Source organism: Orcinus orca, chromosome 7, assembly GCF_937001465.1.
Source record: "Orcinus orca chromosome 7, mOrcOrc1.1, whole genome shotgun sequence".
NCBI classification, from domain to species: domain Eukaryota; kingdom Metazoa; phylum Chordata; class Mammalia; order Artiodactyla; family Delphinidae; genus Orcinus; species Orcinus orca.
Genome location: NC_064565.1, coordinates 93,578,238 through 93,592,601, shown reverse-complemented (window position 1 = coordinate 93,592,601; position 14,364 = coordinate 93,578,238). Strand labels below are relative to the sequence as shown.

At 34.3% G+C, this 14,364-nt stretch overlaps 1 protein-coding gene across 44 annotated transcripts in view; it reads right to left on the bottom strand.

Moving 5' to 3' along the window:
- MAP2 (microtubule associated protein 2) overlaps nt 1–14,364 on the bottom strand; it is a 277,803-nt gene that overhangs the window by 55,864 nt on the left and 207,575 nt on the right. The gene's annotated exons all lie outside the window — the stretch shown is intronic.

Genomic DNA, 14,364 nt, shown 5'->3' with positions numbered 1-14,364 from the left:
ATTCATAGCATCACATAATTTTAGAGCTGAAAGAGCTCTGAGAGAAGATTTTGTCTAAATCCTCTCATTTTGCAGATGAGGAAACAAAGGCTGGGTATACTGATGAGATTTGCTCAGGTTCAGACAGCTGATGGAGGTAAACAGACTAGAACCCAGGTTTCCTATTATGATGTTTTTTCTCTTAAATAGAAGAACAGAAGGACTAATAGAGAAACAACCAGAAAATTCTCTAGCAGTCGTGTGAATGGCTAATGGAAATATATGAACTTTAAAGGTATGAACCAAGGAAACATACTCTCAGACCTGCTTGTCTATTCATCTATCTAATGTACACTATTACCATTCCTGATTATATTTTGAGACTATGTAACAAGTGATTGACCATGATTGAGTAATTATCTATCTATCTGTCTATCTGTAATTATCTATCTATTTATCTATCTAATCATCTACCTACCTATATATCTTGTAGACCATGTTAGATACTGTAATAGATAATTTAACTCAAGAAGATGAATACTTTATTTCTGAGACAGTACTATTTTATTAGAATTTTTGTTCTATTTTAGTGCTTGAGCAGAAATTTTCATAGTTGTTCCAGGTAAATAAATGACAATAACAATCATCAAAGCATTGTAAGGAATACTAACTGCTGTGCTATTTGGTGGGGAGGGCAGAAGAGGAGGAAGGGCTGCGTGTTTTCATGAAGCCAGGCTGTTGGGGAGGGTTTCTCTGAAAAATCCCTGAAAGGCTAGTCTCCCAAAGCGACATTTTCAATGGGAAAGAATACTGCAAAAAGGGCTACAGAAAGTTAAGTCCACTTTGAGACACCTCTTTGTTGTTTACACTGCTTAATAATATTGCAAAAAGAATTATTTTATGTTTTGCGAATTGCCACTTGCATATATTAATTTTCAATGCAATTCAGACCTTTAAAAATCAAGAGTGATTTTTAGCACTTCTAGCATCCAGGTGTTTTATGGAAAACTGGATATAATGGAGAGGTGGAGCAAGAATTGCAGAAAATGGGACATATGTAGAACCCATGCGTCTCCTGGATCATTCCTGCATCTCCTTGTTGGCACGTATACAAAATTTAGTATCTCTCTATGGCATTTAGTAAATACATCTTGCATGGAATTGTGTCAGTACACAAGCCTTATCTCCACTACCATGTAAAGTTTCCCAAGTCAAGGACTTTCTCTCTGTCATAGCTGCAATTCTCGAAGCTTCTCTCATTGAACTTTACCCAGACTGAATGCTTAACACAAGTTTTTGAAAGGATGAAAAATTAACATGAAAGGAAGGCTTGTTTATGATGCTTAAACAAATTCAGAAATAATCTGTGCTTGTTACTATATTTACTAACTTAACGCCCCCAATTTATATCATTTATTGTATTCTTGTTTAAGTTTTTGATGCATTTTAGAATACTATTTCTTAAATGGGGGTTCCAAATTCTTCTGTACCTACTGAAGAATTTTCCAGGATCTAAGAGTAGTTAACATAAATTAAATTTGTTTAAATTGGGAAAATAATCCAATAAAAATAAGTATCTACTAGTTTATGTGAACAAATTACAACTGAGCTATACTACATTATTCCAGTCTTTTTGTTTGAGATTGTATTTAGAATAATTTTGAAACCGTGGAGAACTAGTTTATATGTTGTTGGCTAATGGGAACAGAGGTGAACTTAATAAAGAATGCATTCGCATGAGGTGTAGGCCAAATGACATCATTAGGCACTGTACAGACTTTCAAAATATTCTAAACAGAGATAAGGGAAAATTGAATCATTACTTATCTCCAGTCAGTATAGACATGTCCAACCTAAATAAAATGCACTGTATCAGCTGGTACCACATATCTTGTGAGTGATAATTTAGTCTTAGCAGAACAATATTATTTATTTAGATGGGAAGAGACAGGACATTTGAATTTTATTGGTTTTGTTGTTTCAGAGAACATTAATTTATAAATGTGTTTGAGTTTCATAGTCGAATAAGCTGATTTTATATTTGTATATATTTAATCATAACTAGTAAGAAAATACTTTAGCCCACTCTTGGGATAACTGATCATTTTTTTTCTTTAAAAGAATTTAACAGATTATAAGAAACGTTACTTTAGAATAATCAAGCGGGCTGTATGGGAGTCAAGTTCGTGACATGTTATCTTCCGTTTGGGGGAAAAATAATACTGTTAAAACTTTAAAAATAACTATTTTCTAGTATTAATTTCATAGTGTTAGGAAAACATGAGTATAGGATTGCTCTGGGGGTTTCAATTGGTCCAGTCAATTCAAAAATCTTCCTCTAAGAAAGGGCTGTCATCAGTGTAGAGATGGTAGCTTCCCCCACGGAGGATGGCCTTTTCTCAATGGAGGCCTAATCAGCAGATCTCCTCAGTGAGGCTCACCGTTATAGCCTGGCTCCTGGAACAGGAGCAAATTCACTCAGGGTTCAGGTAAAGTTCAGGGAAGATTAATGGTAAACGTGTCAAACATATACAAAAGATAAAGGAAGGCAGTCACAAAATCAGACCTATAAAAATGATAACATAAGTTACAATGTGTGTGTGTGATTATATATGTATATATATATATAATTATATGTACTTAATTTTATAATTATATAATTTCTTTATTCATTCTACAAGTATTTATTAAACGCCTCCATCCATCCTCCCATTCATCCATCCACCCATCTATCGTATCTTTCTATCTAGGAGATTACTGTCTTTTACAGTGTGCATTAGACAAAGTCACATGGACTTTAATTCATAGAAATGTGGGTATAAACTCCAGCATTGCTACTTTCTAGTTACTTCATCCTAGGAATTTTACTCAAACTCACTGAGTTTCAATTCTTCAATCAAAAAATGGAAATGATAATAGTACCCATCTCACAGGTTTTTGTGAGGAACTCAATTACAAAAATATATAACAGGCCTGGCACATCAAAGAACTCAAATAAAAAGATCTCCCACTAGTTCTTTACCAAGATGTTTTTATTTTCTCTCAGCCATATATTGTTCTGAGTCTTCTACCTTTATATTTCTACTTTAAAGAAAGAGCAACAGTGATATGCCCTAAGGGTCCAGCCCACCTAGGCTATCATTATGATGAATATCAGATAATATGGTTAGTCTGCAATCATCTATGTTGATGGCTAAGGGCAGTTTTTTGTTTTTTTTGTTTTTTTCTAGACAAAGCTAGAGGGTTGTTATTATTTATTCTCTGGCTTTATACCCACTTCTTTGGCCGTGTAGGTTCTGGTCTACCATTTGCTCTAGATTGCAGCCAGTAAGTCCCAATTTAGGACTGTCTTCTAGACAGTGTTCCTAAAGGCATGATAACCCCTATCTACTGCTGAGGACAATTAGCAACATGAAACATTCTTTTTGTAATTAAGAGATTAGACATTTTAATTTTTCATCGCTCACTTGTTCTACCTCCTTATTGCCTTTCCTACTTTCTAGTCTAATTCTTTGTTGTTATTTTTTCTTCCAAACATTATACGTATAAAATTTTGAATAGGACTTAGCTGTTCAGAAGATTAAAGATGAATACAGATTATGCATAAATTGAAAAAGTACTATTCATTATACTTCATTGAAAGTTAGCATTGATCTTCACAGCTGAAAACATGACACATCTTACTGTAATCTGAAATTTTGAAAGGCTCGGTTATGTTTCTTTTGAACGTCTAAAATTTTCTGGAAGTGGACACTTTTAGTCTATGTTAGAAATTGTCTTAGTTAAGGAGCTTGTATAATATGTGTTTTATTCTCTCTTTTGTTAATGTCAAGGATTTCGAATTTCAGTGAAAACCTTACAACCAGTATTTGAGTATTAACTTGGTGTTATTTTATTAGCAGTGTCATTATGGTAATGAGACAGTTTTTATAAATAATACAAAAATGGCTCATGATATGGCTGTAAAGTCCCATTATTCCTAAGCAAATGAATAACTTGGAATTGATCTGATAAGTGATCTCCCTGTAAATCAGCTGGAATAAAAACATTAAAAGCATCATTTTTTAAAAACAAATTCATCTTATAACCTCTAAATAATGTTATTGATAATCGGCTGATATAAAACAAGGGATTTAAAGACACAGCCCAGGGAATAGAGCAACAGGTGATATCATATCATCACTATATAGATAAATAGCTACAGGTAAAAAGTGAAGTCTGTCTTGTAAATGTATTCTGGATAACAGATATGGGGTCAGTATTCACAAGAGGATCAAAGCAGTCCTCAGTAGACTGAATTGAATTCTGGAAAGAAGAATGTTTTTTCTTGTTATTGGATAAATATATTTGTGGAAACATATACCACCAATAGGAGTACATAGGTATAAGAAACTAATTGAGGGACTTCCCTGTTGACTCAGTGGTTAAGAATCCCCTGCATCGGGTTCGAGCCCTGGTCCAGGAAGATCCCACATGCCGCGGAGCGACTAAGCCCGTGCACCACAATTACTGAGCCTGCGCTCTAGAGTCCGTGAGCCACAGCTACTGAGCCCGCACGCCTTGAGCCTGTGCTCCGCAACAACAGAAGCCACCGCAATGAGAAGCCTGCGCACTGCAACGAAGAGTAGCCCCCGCTTGCTGCAACTAGAGAAAGTCCACGTGCAGCAATGAAGACCCAATATAGCCAAAAATAAATAAATAAATTTATAAAAAAAAAAAGCAACTAATTGAGACATGCTCTCATCCACAGGAACCTACTTGATAATACCTCAAAGATATGATGTTAAGATACTTACATTATCATAAATAATGAATAAGCATCATACTGCAATACAAGGTTATTAAACAAGTTGCTACACTAGGCACTTTTATTTCCTGTCAATATTATTTAATCCACACAGTAACACATTTTCCAGGTTGGAAAACTGGCAAAATAACAGATAAAGGCAATTTACTGTCTCATTTCAATATCATTTTGATTTATGTCAGTGCAGTACAAATATTTTATATCATAGTAGATTCTGGTGTCAGAAAATCTGGAATAAAATTCTCTCTTTATCTCTTATTATCTGCAAGTAAGTGACAATCTCTCTAACCCTCAGTTTCCCTATCTGTGAAGGGGAATAGAAGTGATATTCATCTTTTGGTATGTTGTGACAATTAAATGAAATTTATATATCAAGTGTTTATTTAAATTACATATTACTGTTTTAATCACTTTTACAGTCTTGTTATCACCAAGTCTACTATCATCATTTGATTGCAAAATGTAGGTAAAGACCTGAGGGTTTTTGTTGTACATTAGGACGATTCTCTCATTTTTCCCAGTGAGTACTTTCTTGCCTGAATTTTGTGTCACTGTCTAACAGACTCTATCAGGCTCCTGCCACTTATTATTTAAACTAAAATGATAAAGTAAATTTTACTCTACCCTTGTACCATACTATTCAGCATTTACAGTTGGGTTGCAGCCCTCTGTTTTCTTCCATGATGCTGATTCATGCTACACCACTGCTATGCTCTGCTGGTCACATTATTTTATCACATCAAATTTTGTTGCCAGTCTCAGAACCAGTTTTTAGCACCTATTTTTAATTTAGTTATTTTGTTATATTAATCTATCAATATTGTTTCATTGATTTATAATAAAAACAATGGCGTTGAAACTTTCTCTGTGGTCCTGACAATTCCAAGTTTGTCCTGAGTAACACAGGACATCGTTGGTATGCACAGGAGTCTGATTTTGAATGTGTACCTTTTGGGCTTTCATCAGAACCAGCTGTGATTACTTGAACATGTAAAGTCTCATCAATTAGACTGTGAACAAAAAAATCCAAGCAAGTTGGCATATGCCTGAGAACATATTTTTGTTGATTTTTCAGGTTGTTTAAGGGAAAAGTAAGAGACATAGACAATAAATTCAACCACATGGAATATAAAAGCCAGCAAGTGTTTCTGCTTTTAAGAATAATGAGCATAATAGTGCTGTGTTAAAAGAAATGACAAGTAAGCCTACCATACACTTGTGAAAGAAGGAAAACAAAACAATTTTAGAACGCTCCTGTCAAGAAAAGGTTTTTCTCAGTAGGGTACAGAATGGTTGCCTAGGAAACCGATGCTAATTGCTGCTGCTCATGGAAACTAGTCAACAAGGAAAGCACTGTGTTTGAAGCGCCCTGCCAAACAAATACCTTAGATAAATTCATAAAAACAGGAAAGAAGGAAAGTTCCCTGCTTCTACTCCTTGCTTAATTTGGAGAGTAAATATTCTCTCTGAAGCTATTTCCTGTAATCAACTGGTGATGAAGGAAATTAAAAGAGGACAGATTGGATTTTTGTTGTTGTTTTGTTTGTTTCTCTGGCACCTTAGCACTTATTAAAGAGGCCAGTGTTTGCATATCCCTCGCTAGTCAGACTCCCATTGATTCCAAAGGGTCACCCTGGCCAACGCTACAGCTGTAGATCTCTGCATACCAGCTTTTTCAAAGATTTCTTCCTAAGATTTACTGACTAAACCCAGGATAAATTTAATCTATGGGGGGAAATGCTTTTGCAGTAAAGTTAGTCTATGGAGATAAATGCACTTAAGATACACGATCATGACTGCACAAAGTTTATTCTGATGGGTACTTAAATTTAAGAGAATTTATATCGCATCCACTATAGATGATGGAACTATGCTTAGTCATTACGGGGGCTACAAACATGAGTAAGACATGGTGTTCCTACATTAAAATTGTGCTTGAAAGCGGGGCAATCTCATTGAAGGGCATGGTTTTGTTTTTTAAGATTTTTCTAGTAATGGCCACCGATTTTAGCTGATCTCACCATAATCACTCATATGGTCCTCTTCTGTAATGCATCTGGGCTAGGATTAGGAGTACGGTGTACGATTATAGGAGAATTTTCCCTCTTTCGTTCTCTTTTTTCCTATTTCAACCTGTGTGCTTAAATCCATAATCTTGTTTAGACTGACAATTTAATTTACTCAAATGAAATTTTAAGAACTTGGATAGAATTGGCCTAACATTTAAATTTAGTCAAAGGGAAAGGCTTAGTAAATTAAGATGGTTATCAGTGAAAGCATACTGCAGGTTAAGGATATTATAGTATGGAATCAAAAGTAATTAGAAAAGCAAAGCATGGATCAAAAATAGTACCTACTGGAAAATTTTACTTGTAATTTTAAGGGTACAGCAGAAGAAATATAGTAAGCAAATATGGTCTAGCTTTATACTTACATATTCTAGTTAAAGATTTGTGTTGTTGTTGGTATTGGGGGATCCCAATATAGTAATGTGTGTATATTTATATTGTTGTTTGTACTTCATATATTAAACATTTACTAATTAAATCAGCTTGTAATATTTTATTGATCTTAAATTAATTTGAGAAAGAAATGTCTTGGGGAATATGCCCCTCTGAAAATTTCAAATAGCTTAATATTAATAAATTGAATGCAATAATTAAGGCACTGAGGGAATTGATAAAATGCTTTTAGAGCTTTGAAACGCTCAGTTTTGCATTTTGTCAAAACCATTACAAATGTACTACTTCTTGTAGACTTTGAGAATTTGGATTATCTTCTGCATTATCTTGAACACATCACACTCTTGAAGGAAGGTAGCATAAGACATTATTAATAACATTGATGAAAAGGTGAAATATCAATAAAACTAAGAGAGCTTGAAAAAATTCATCCTTAGAGTAACTGTGGGATAAACAATACAAAATGTACCATGCGTGCAGAACAGCACTTGCGTACACGTGTGCTTATGTGAGTGTGAGTGTGTGAATTTTGCATATATGTGTGTGTGTGAATTTACGTATATGCCATCATTCATGCACATGAGGGTCTCTCCGTGTCTTCAAAGCTTCATCTGTATTTGGGTACCTCAAAGGACTTGGGCACGAGGCGCAAGTCTAAGATTTCATATGGGGAAATCATTGCTTCTACAGTTGCAAAACCTAGGAATGTCTGAGGCAGAGGATACAATGGAAAAATGGAAAAACATTCTAGATTCCAAAAAAAGTCACTGGAGTGAACTTTTAAAGTATAAGTGCTCCATACACCAGGAAGAGTCTTTACTAGTTACCCCTATTAATTTAAATATTTCATCTAGGGAAAAACTGTTACAATAAAATGGTAAAAATCACCGGCTTAGCTACCTTTTCTTTGCTCCTTCTAACTCATTCCCAGCATAATAACTTAAGTAAATCTTTGGAGGCTTTGTGACCTAGAAGCATACGGAATTTAGGAACTATGTGATGAGAAAATCACGTTGTTCACAATACATCATAGGGTACATTCAATAAGCAAACAGATAAACCAACATAACTTCTGTGTAATTACAGTTTGCTTAAGCCTCTAGTCCTAACATCATTCTGAGAATGAACGTGCAAATAGCAACATAACAGCATCTACCTTATGTGCTTTCTTCTTAGCCAGTCTCTCGTGAACTGTAAATATTTTAAATAAGTGATTCTCCATCTTCTATAACTGCCTATTTTATTTTTGCCATTGGAGCTCTATAAAATATTGTCCACAAATATTCTCTTTATATCAGCCCTAAAAGGACTTGGCAGACTTTAAGTCACTAAGTGCACATGGTAATTCTTTATAATTTTCAAATTATAACTGAATATATATAACCTGAGAACAATGTTTCAATTATACTGTGGGTAAAGGGACAATGGAATTAATTACATTGTGAAATTCTGAAAACTAAAATGCTATGGTGAAAAAGAAAACAAAAGAAAATGAGAAGATAATTTTGAGTCATCCTTCTTTTATCCTTTACTAATGTTTGTTAAATTAAGCTTAGTCACAACCTGAGAGAAGGAGGACCGCTTCCCTGGAAAAATTCCAAACAAGCAAAACTGTTGATAGTTAAAGACTTTTTTCCATGGTGTCTGAGTAGCAAAATCAATAGACTTTGCAAGTGAGAAAATAATTTTTTAAAGTAAGAAAATAAGTGTTAGGTCCAATGTTATATTTGTACTATTATGATAGTATTTAAAAAGCAAAGACTTTAATATAATTTAAAAATTTCTTTATGCCAAAAATTATTCTAGAATATAATTTTCTTTTGTGTTCTGGATTAATACATCCCATGGAAAATACTATTAAATGATTTTCTCTCCAATCATGGGATACAAAAGTTCATTATGTTAAGACAAACAAGAACAATAATAGTAATTTCAAAGTTATCTTCAGAAAATTTAAAGTAACATACAAATCCTACTTTAGCAAATGCCCCTTAGGGATCTGTTGAAATAAAATTTTACATTGATGATTTTGCTTCAATGTTGTTTACTTATTGCAGCCTATACCTCTTCTCTGTGTAGTGGGTCTCATTGATACCAAGCACACCTCTAGAAATACTTGCCAATTGTGGGTGCCAAGGGTGATATATCGCACTTAAAACTGTCAAAATATTCATTCTTTATTTGAAGACACTGACGCTTTATATCAGAAAGCAAATGATATCTAGGAAGCATAAAATTGTAACTCATTATGGCAATAGCTCTGGTTGTTCTACTGTAGGAATGCAGCAGAAAGAGAAAGGTAGATCAATTTTGATGGAGTGGCAGTGTTGAGAAAAATGCGAGAATGTAATGCTAGCTAGGTAGGTAGCCTAACATGGGGCAAGGCAACTGCGCTTTGCAAATGGCATTGAGAGTGGGATCCTGGGCATATGTGGTATCTGCAGGTGACTGCTGACAACCTGAAGAAAATGAAGAAATAAGATTCAGGAAGCAAATGGGAAGGTGCTCAAGGCAAGTTCTATTTACTTCATAATTTAGCTTTGGATTGGCAGATGCTACTGTAATCATACGCTATGCAAAGTCAAAAAACACAGAGCTTCATTTGGCATAAAAAACACAGTCCTGGGGAAGAGTTATAAGGGGCTCCCTGATAATATGAAAATTCAAGTTTCCTAAAAAGGTCCTGAATTTTTCTTAGTAAAATATAGCAATGAAAATTCAATTTACTATGAAAATATCTATTATTTTCTTCCTGACATATAAAAAAAAATTTCTAAATCAGGACTTGTATTTTTTCAAAATGAAATTACAATTTCAATATTTCATATACAATAGCCCTGATTAAGAAGAGGCTGGCCAAGTTTTGGTTCTAAGAATATGACCCAAAATAGCTTGGTTTCTCTGATTCATTTTAATTCCCCTGCTACATTATCAGTCACTCCTTCCCAACTTTTACAGAGGTCCTTCACCCTTAAAAAATGTTTTATTTGAGCTTGTACTTAGGTCTGATTTCCTAAAGAGAAGTTTGTTGTATAAGTAAGAACTCTTACGAAACCAGGGAACTTTGTGCTCTTTTTTTTCTTGGATAATTCTGAAATGCAACGTGAAATGCAGAAGCAGGGCTGACTTGGTCTGACAGTAACAAGGTGATCAAAAGCTACGGGAAGAGAAGTTCAGTTTTAATGCAATCATTATATTATTTGAAGCATTACAGTTAAAATTTTATAGAAAAAAATAAACACCTTGACATTTTAATCAAATAGATATTAAAAATACTTTCTAACATTTTCCACAGACCTAACGAAGAAAGGCATTTTGTATTTATAGTTTTTTTCACACCTATTTACATCAGAGAACATAAGGAAGAGTTGAAACACCATTATCTGAGCATAGGAGACTCAAGCATTTCTAGTTAGAATTGAAGAAATGCTCATTATTTTAAAATTTACTTTAAAAAAGTTAGACATAATTTGGGAGGTTTTTATTCCTTCACTTAAAAAAAATAAATCAACCTTCTCTGGTGATTCCAGTCCTAAGACACTAAATTATCAGCTAGGGTAGCTTCAATTCACTCATAAACAGTGAAATCCAACTAGAAAGGAAACGTGTGTCACCAAAACAGCCAAATCCTTGAGCAGTGTTTTCAATACAGCATTCAGATCATATGTGCAAGTTCACTGTGGTCCAAAAGCATTTCAAGTACTAAATTTTTCTTAGGTCGGAGAGCAGATATTTTCACGAGGTCAGAAATCACTGTTATCTTGATTGAATGAACTTCCTCTCCTAAAATGTGACTTTTGAAAGTGGCATCTGTATTTGCTTCAAATCCATTTCTCTGTTTCTTGTTTTACTATGATCAAGACATAAGAATTGGGTGAGAACTGGCCTGGAGGACTATCTTACATGCTTTGTGACTTAGGCCAAATTAGTGCAATTTTCTTTTTGAGAAAAGGAAATTCTGGTAAAGCTCTCAGGGGAGGTTTATTCCAATCTTTTCAGTGCATTAGTCACAAACCTTGGCTTTTCAAGCTGATGAGAAAAACAGCCAATAGGTAATTTTTAAAGAAAGAGAAAAATATAATTTGGCTTTAAGGTAAAGAATAGCAACGTGCAAAATGCAACAAGGAGAAAAAGTATCCAATGAATTGATTCATTTCAAAAATTGCTTATAAAAGTAATAGTAGTTGTTTTTCTTGTCCTTTTATTATTTTCCTCCTTGGAGAAAAAGAAAGTCCTCTAAATACTGAAAAAATTAATGATTAGAATTAGAAAATGTAAATGGGAGCATCTTTCATTTTAATATGTCAAAAAGAAAAAAAATTATCGATTACGAACAGCTTTTATCATTTTTTAAAATAACAAAACTAGAGAAGTATATCTAATTGAAATTGAAATATTTTCCCTAAAGTTAGTGAATAAATATCCCTGTTATTCAATAGGGAAATGCTGTTTATTACCTAAGAACTTATCATTTTCAAATAATTTTATAGACTCACAGATGAAGTAGAGTAAAAAAGAACATTGGTGATATTTTATTCAGGTTAACCTTCAAAAGCAGGATACATAACATCTCTCCAAGATAATACTGGTATATTCCTTTACAGAAGTATAATTAAGCCTATGATTTAGAACATCAATTTGCTTTAAGATTCAGTTTGTCCATTTGTCAGAAATGAAATTTGTGTGACCTCCTGATCTATAGCAGTGAGGCAATCCTTACCTTACAGCCAGAGGACAGGATCAACAAAGACGTTCATTTTAGAGTTTTGTTTGCAGGATATTTCAGTATCATTTTCTATCGAGGCCAACTCTATTACATGAGGCTCAATTTTGCAGGAATGAACAAGAAAAGTTGTTCAATATCTGTATACTTCTTAGCTGTTAGGTTATTGATGTCTCTTAGAAAGGTCATTTATCCTGTTTTTTCATATTCTTCCCAGTTCAGCTGTTTTCATCATCAAGACAATATTTCTAATCAAATGTCTTACTGCTATTTTAAATCAAAGATATATTTTCTTTCTTTGCTTCAAACCTTCACTCCTATTTTCAGAACATATCAGAACATATCAAGTCTTCTGCTATATCCCTCCATGACATTCCCTTTATAACCATATTTCAGAGTTCCTACTTGATTGTCCTAATCAAGTTCTATAGTCTTTACTTTGAAGCTAGCCTCCTCTCGTTGTTCCTCCATCTGCCTCTTTAGTTCCAGTATTCCTTTCTAACATCATCTTTCCCACAAATGTATTGCTTACACTGTGGTGTAATTTTTGTAGCCCCATTTTGTTGATGTCATTTCCATTCTCAAAACAGAACATGGATACTAACGCTCTTTTTCTTTATCTCACTTCAAAAAAATGTTTATTAGCACCTACTATGGAACATAAGCATTGCATTATATACCAGAAGGAACATGAAGATGAATGAAGCACAGCTTCTACCTCAAAACACGTAGAACCTAGTGATGGGGATTAAAACAAGTAACAAGTAACCTCAGTAAAATGTTCTGATATGATCGATGCTATTATTAGCAAGATATAAACATGGTACATGGGGATGTTTGAAAGAAGAAGAGATTCATTTGAGAAAATAAAATTAATCAGCTCTGGATCTTTGAACATGGACTTCTGATAATCTCTTCTGTTGTATGTACCCTTTCAAAATATTTTTCCATCACTTGTTTCACGATGCTGCACACGAATGAAACCATAACAGATTGCTTGGGCAAATTATCTTTGCTTGCAAAAGAGAAGATTGTTAGTTCAATCAAAGGACTGACCATTCATGCTAGAGTCACTTATGCAAGAATCAGAGGTGCTCAGCTCCCAGCACCGCTTGGACCTATGTTTCCAAACACAAAATCTGGACTGAAAATATTGAGTCTAATTTTCAGGCTGCTGAGGCCGAATCATCTCTATTATACATGATTTTTCTCTGAACCTTGATTCCTCCCTTGGTATCCATTTTGCCTAATATCTTCTGAAGTTTGAGTTTTGCTGAAATCAACTGTAAAAGCAGATATTTAACTCTCATTTCTGTGTTCTAATAACCACCTACCATTTGCATATTTGTTCAAAGTTGCCATGAGAGCCTAGGACATATGCTTTCCTCTTTCTCTGCTTATCAGCTTGGCTGGTTTTAGAACTGTATTTTCTCTGAGGGTTGTTGAACGGTGACTCATTCTGTGAGGCGAGTAACACAGTGAGAGGGCAGCGAGCGTACAGTGTCCTTTTCCCCTGGGGACTCATGATGCCAAGTCAGATCATGCTTAAACTACCAGGTCTGCAATGCAGCACCAGTTGTTCTGTTCATCTGCTCCTGGTATGAATTTCCAGGCTCCCCAGACAGTCAAAGCAGTGTTTTACGTAACATGCTAAGGTGCAGTGAAGTGTGAGAGAGCAAGAGGGCTTGATATACTGAAGCAGAAAGTCAGTTCATCTCAAGTAGCTCGGGGAGAAAAGAGGGAGGTGTGATGACTGTTTGGTACTCCCCAGCCTACTAACCTCCCAACAGCAATAAAATCAAACCTGAAGCCAACCCTCAAGGGGGTATTTGGTATACAGAGACAGATGCTTTTCTCAGGTATATACAAGCAATATAATCAATTTATATATACATCATACTTTTCAAAAAACACATTATTGATTGATGATGAATACATTCCCCAGACATTAGGGAAACTTATTTGTTCCAAATTAGTATTAAAGTTTTTCTCATCTTTTTTTTTTTTTTTTTGTCTTTTCTCTTTTGTGAGGAGAGAATGCTTAGAAATTGAACAAGGGACAGATAAAGGCTGTGCATAACCCTAACCAAAACACGGGCTTAGAGGGTTGAAAAATGAATCAAGGAAAACTTGTTTCCATGACTGATTACTGTCATCTACTCACTACGAATAAAAAAGATTTTATGAACTGCTTAGAGATCTTCTCTTAGTGGAGATTTTAAAAACCTCAAATAATTGGAATATATTAAAAGAAAAATATGATGACCCACCATAACAGCAAATTAGGAGAAAATCTGATAAGGTCTGAAAAATACAGGATTAGGAGAAAGGCTGAAGTAAAAACTACAATGGTATTAAATTATATTTACATCTAGAAACAAGCGAGACAATAA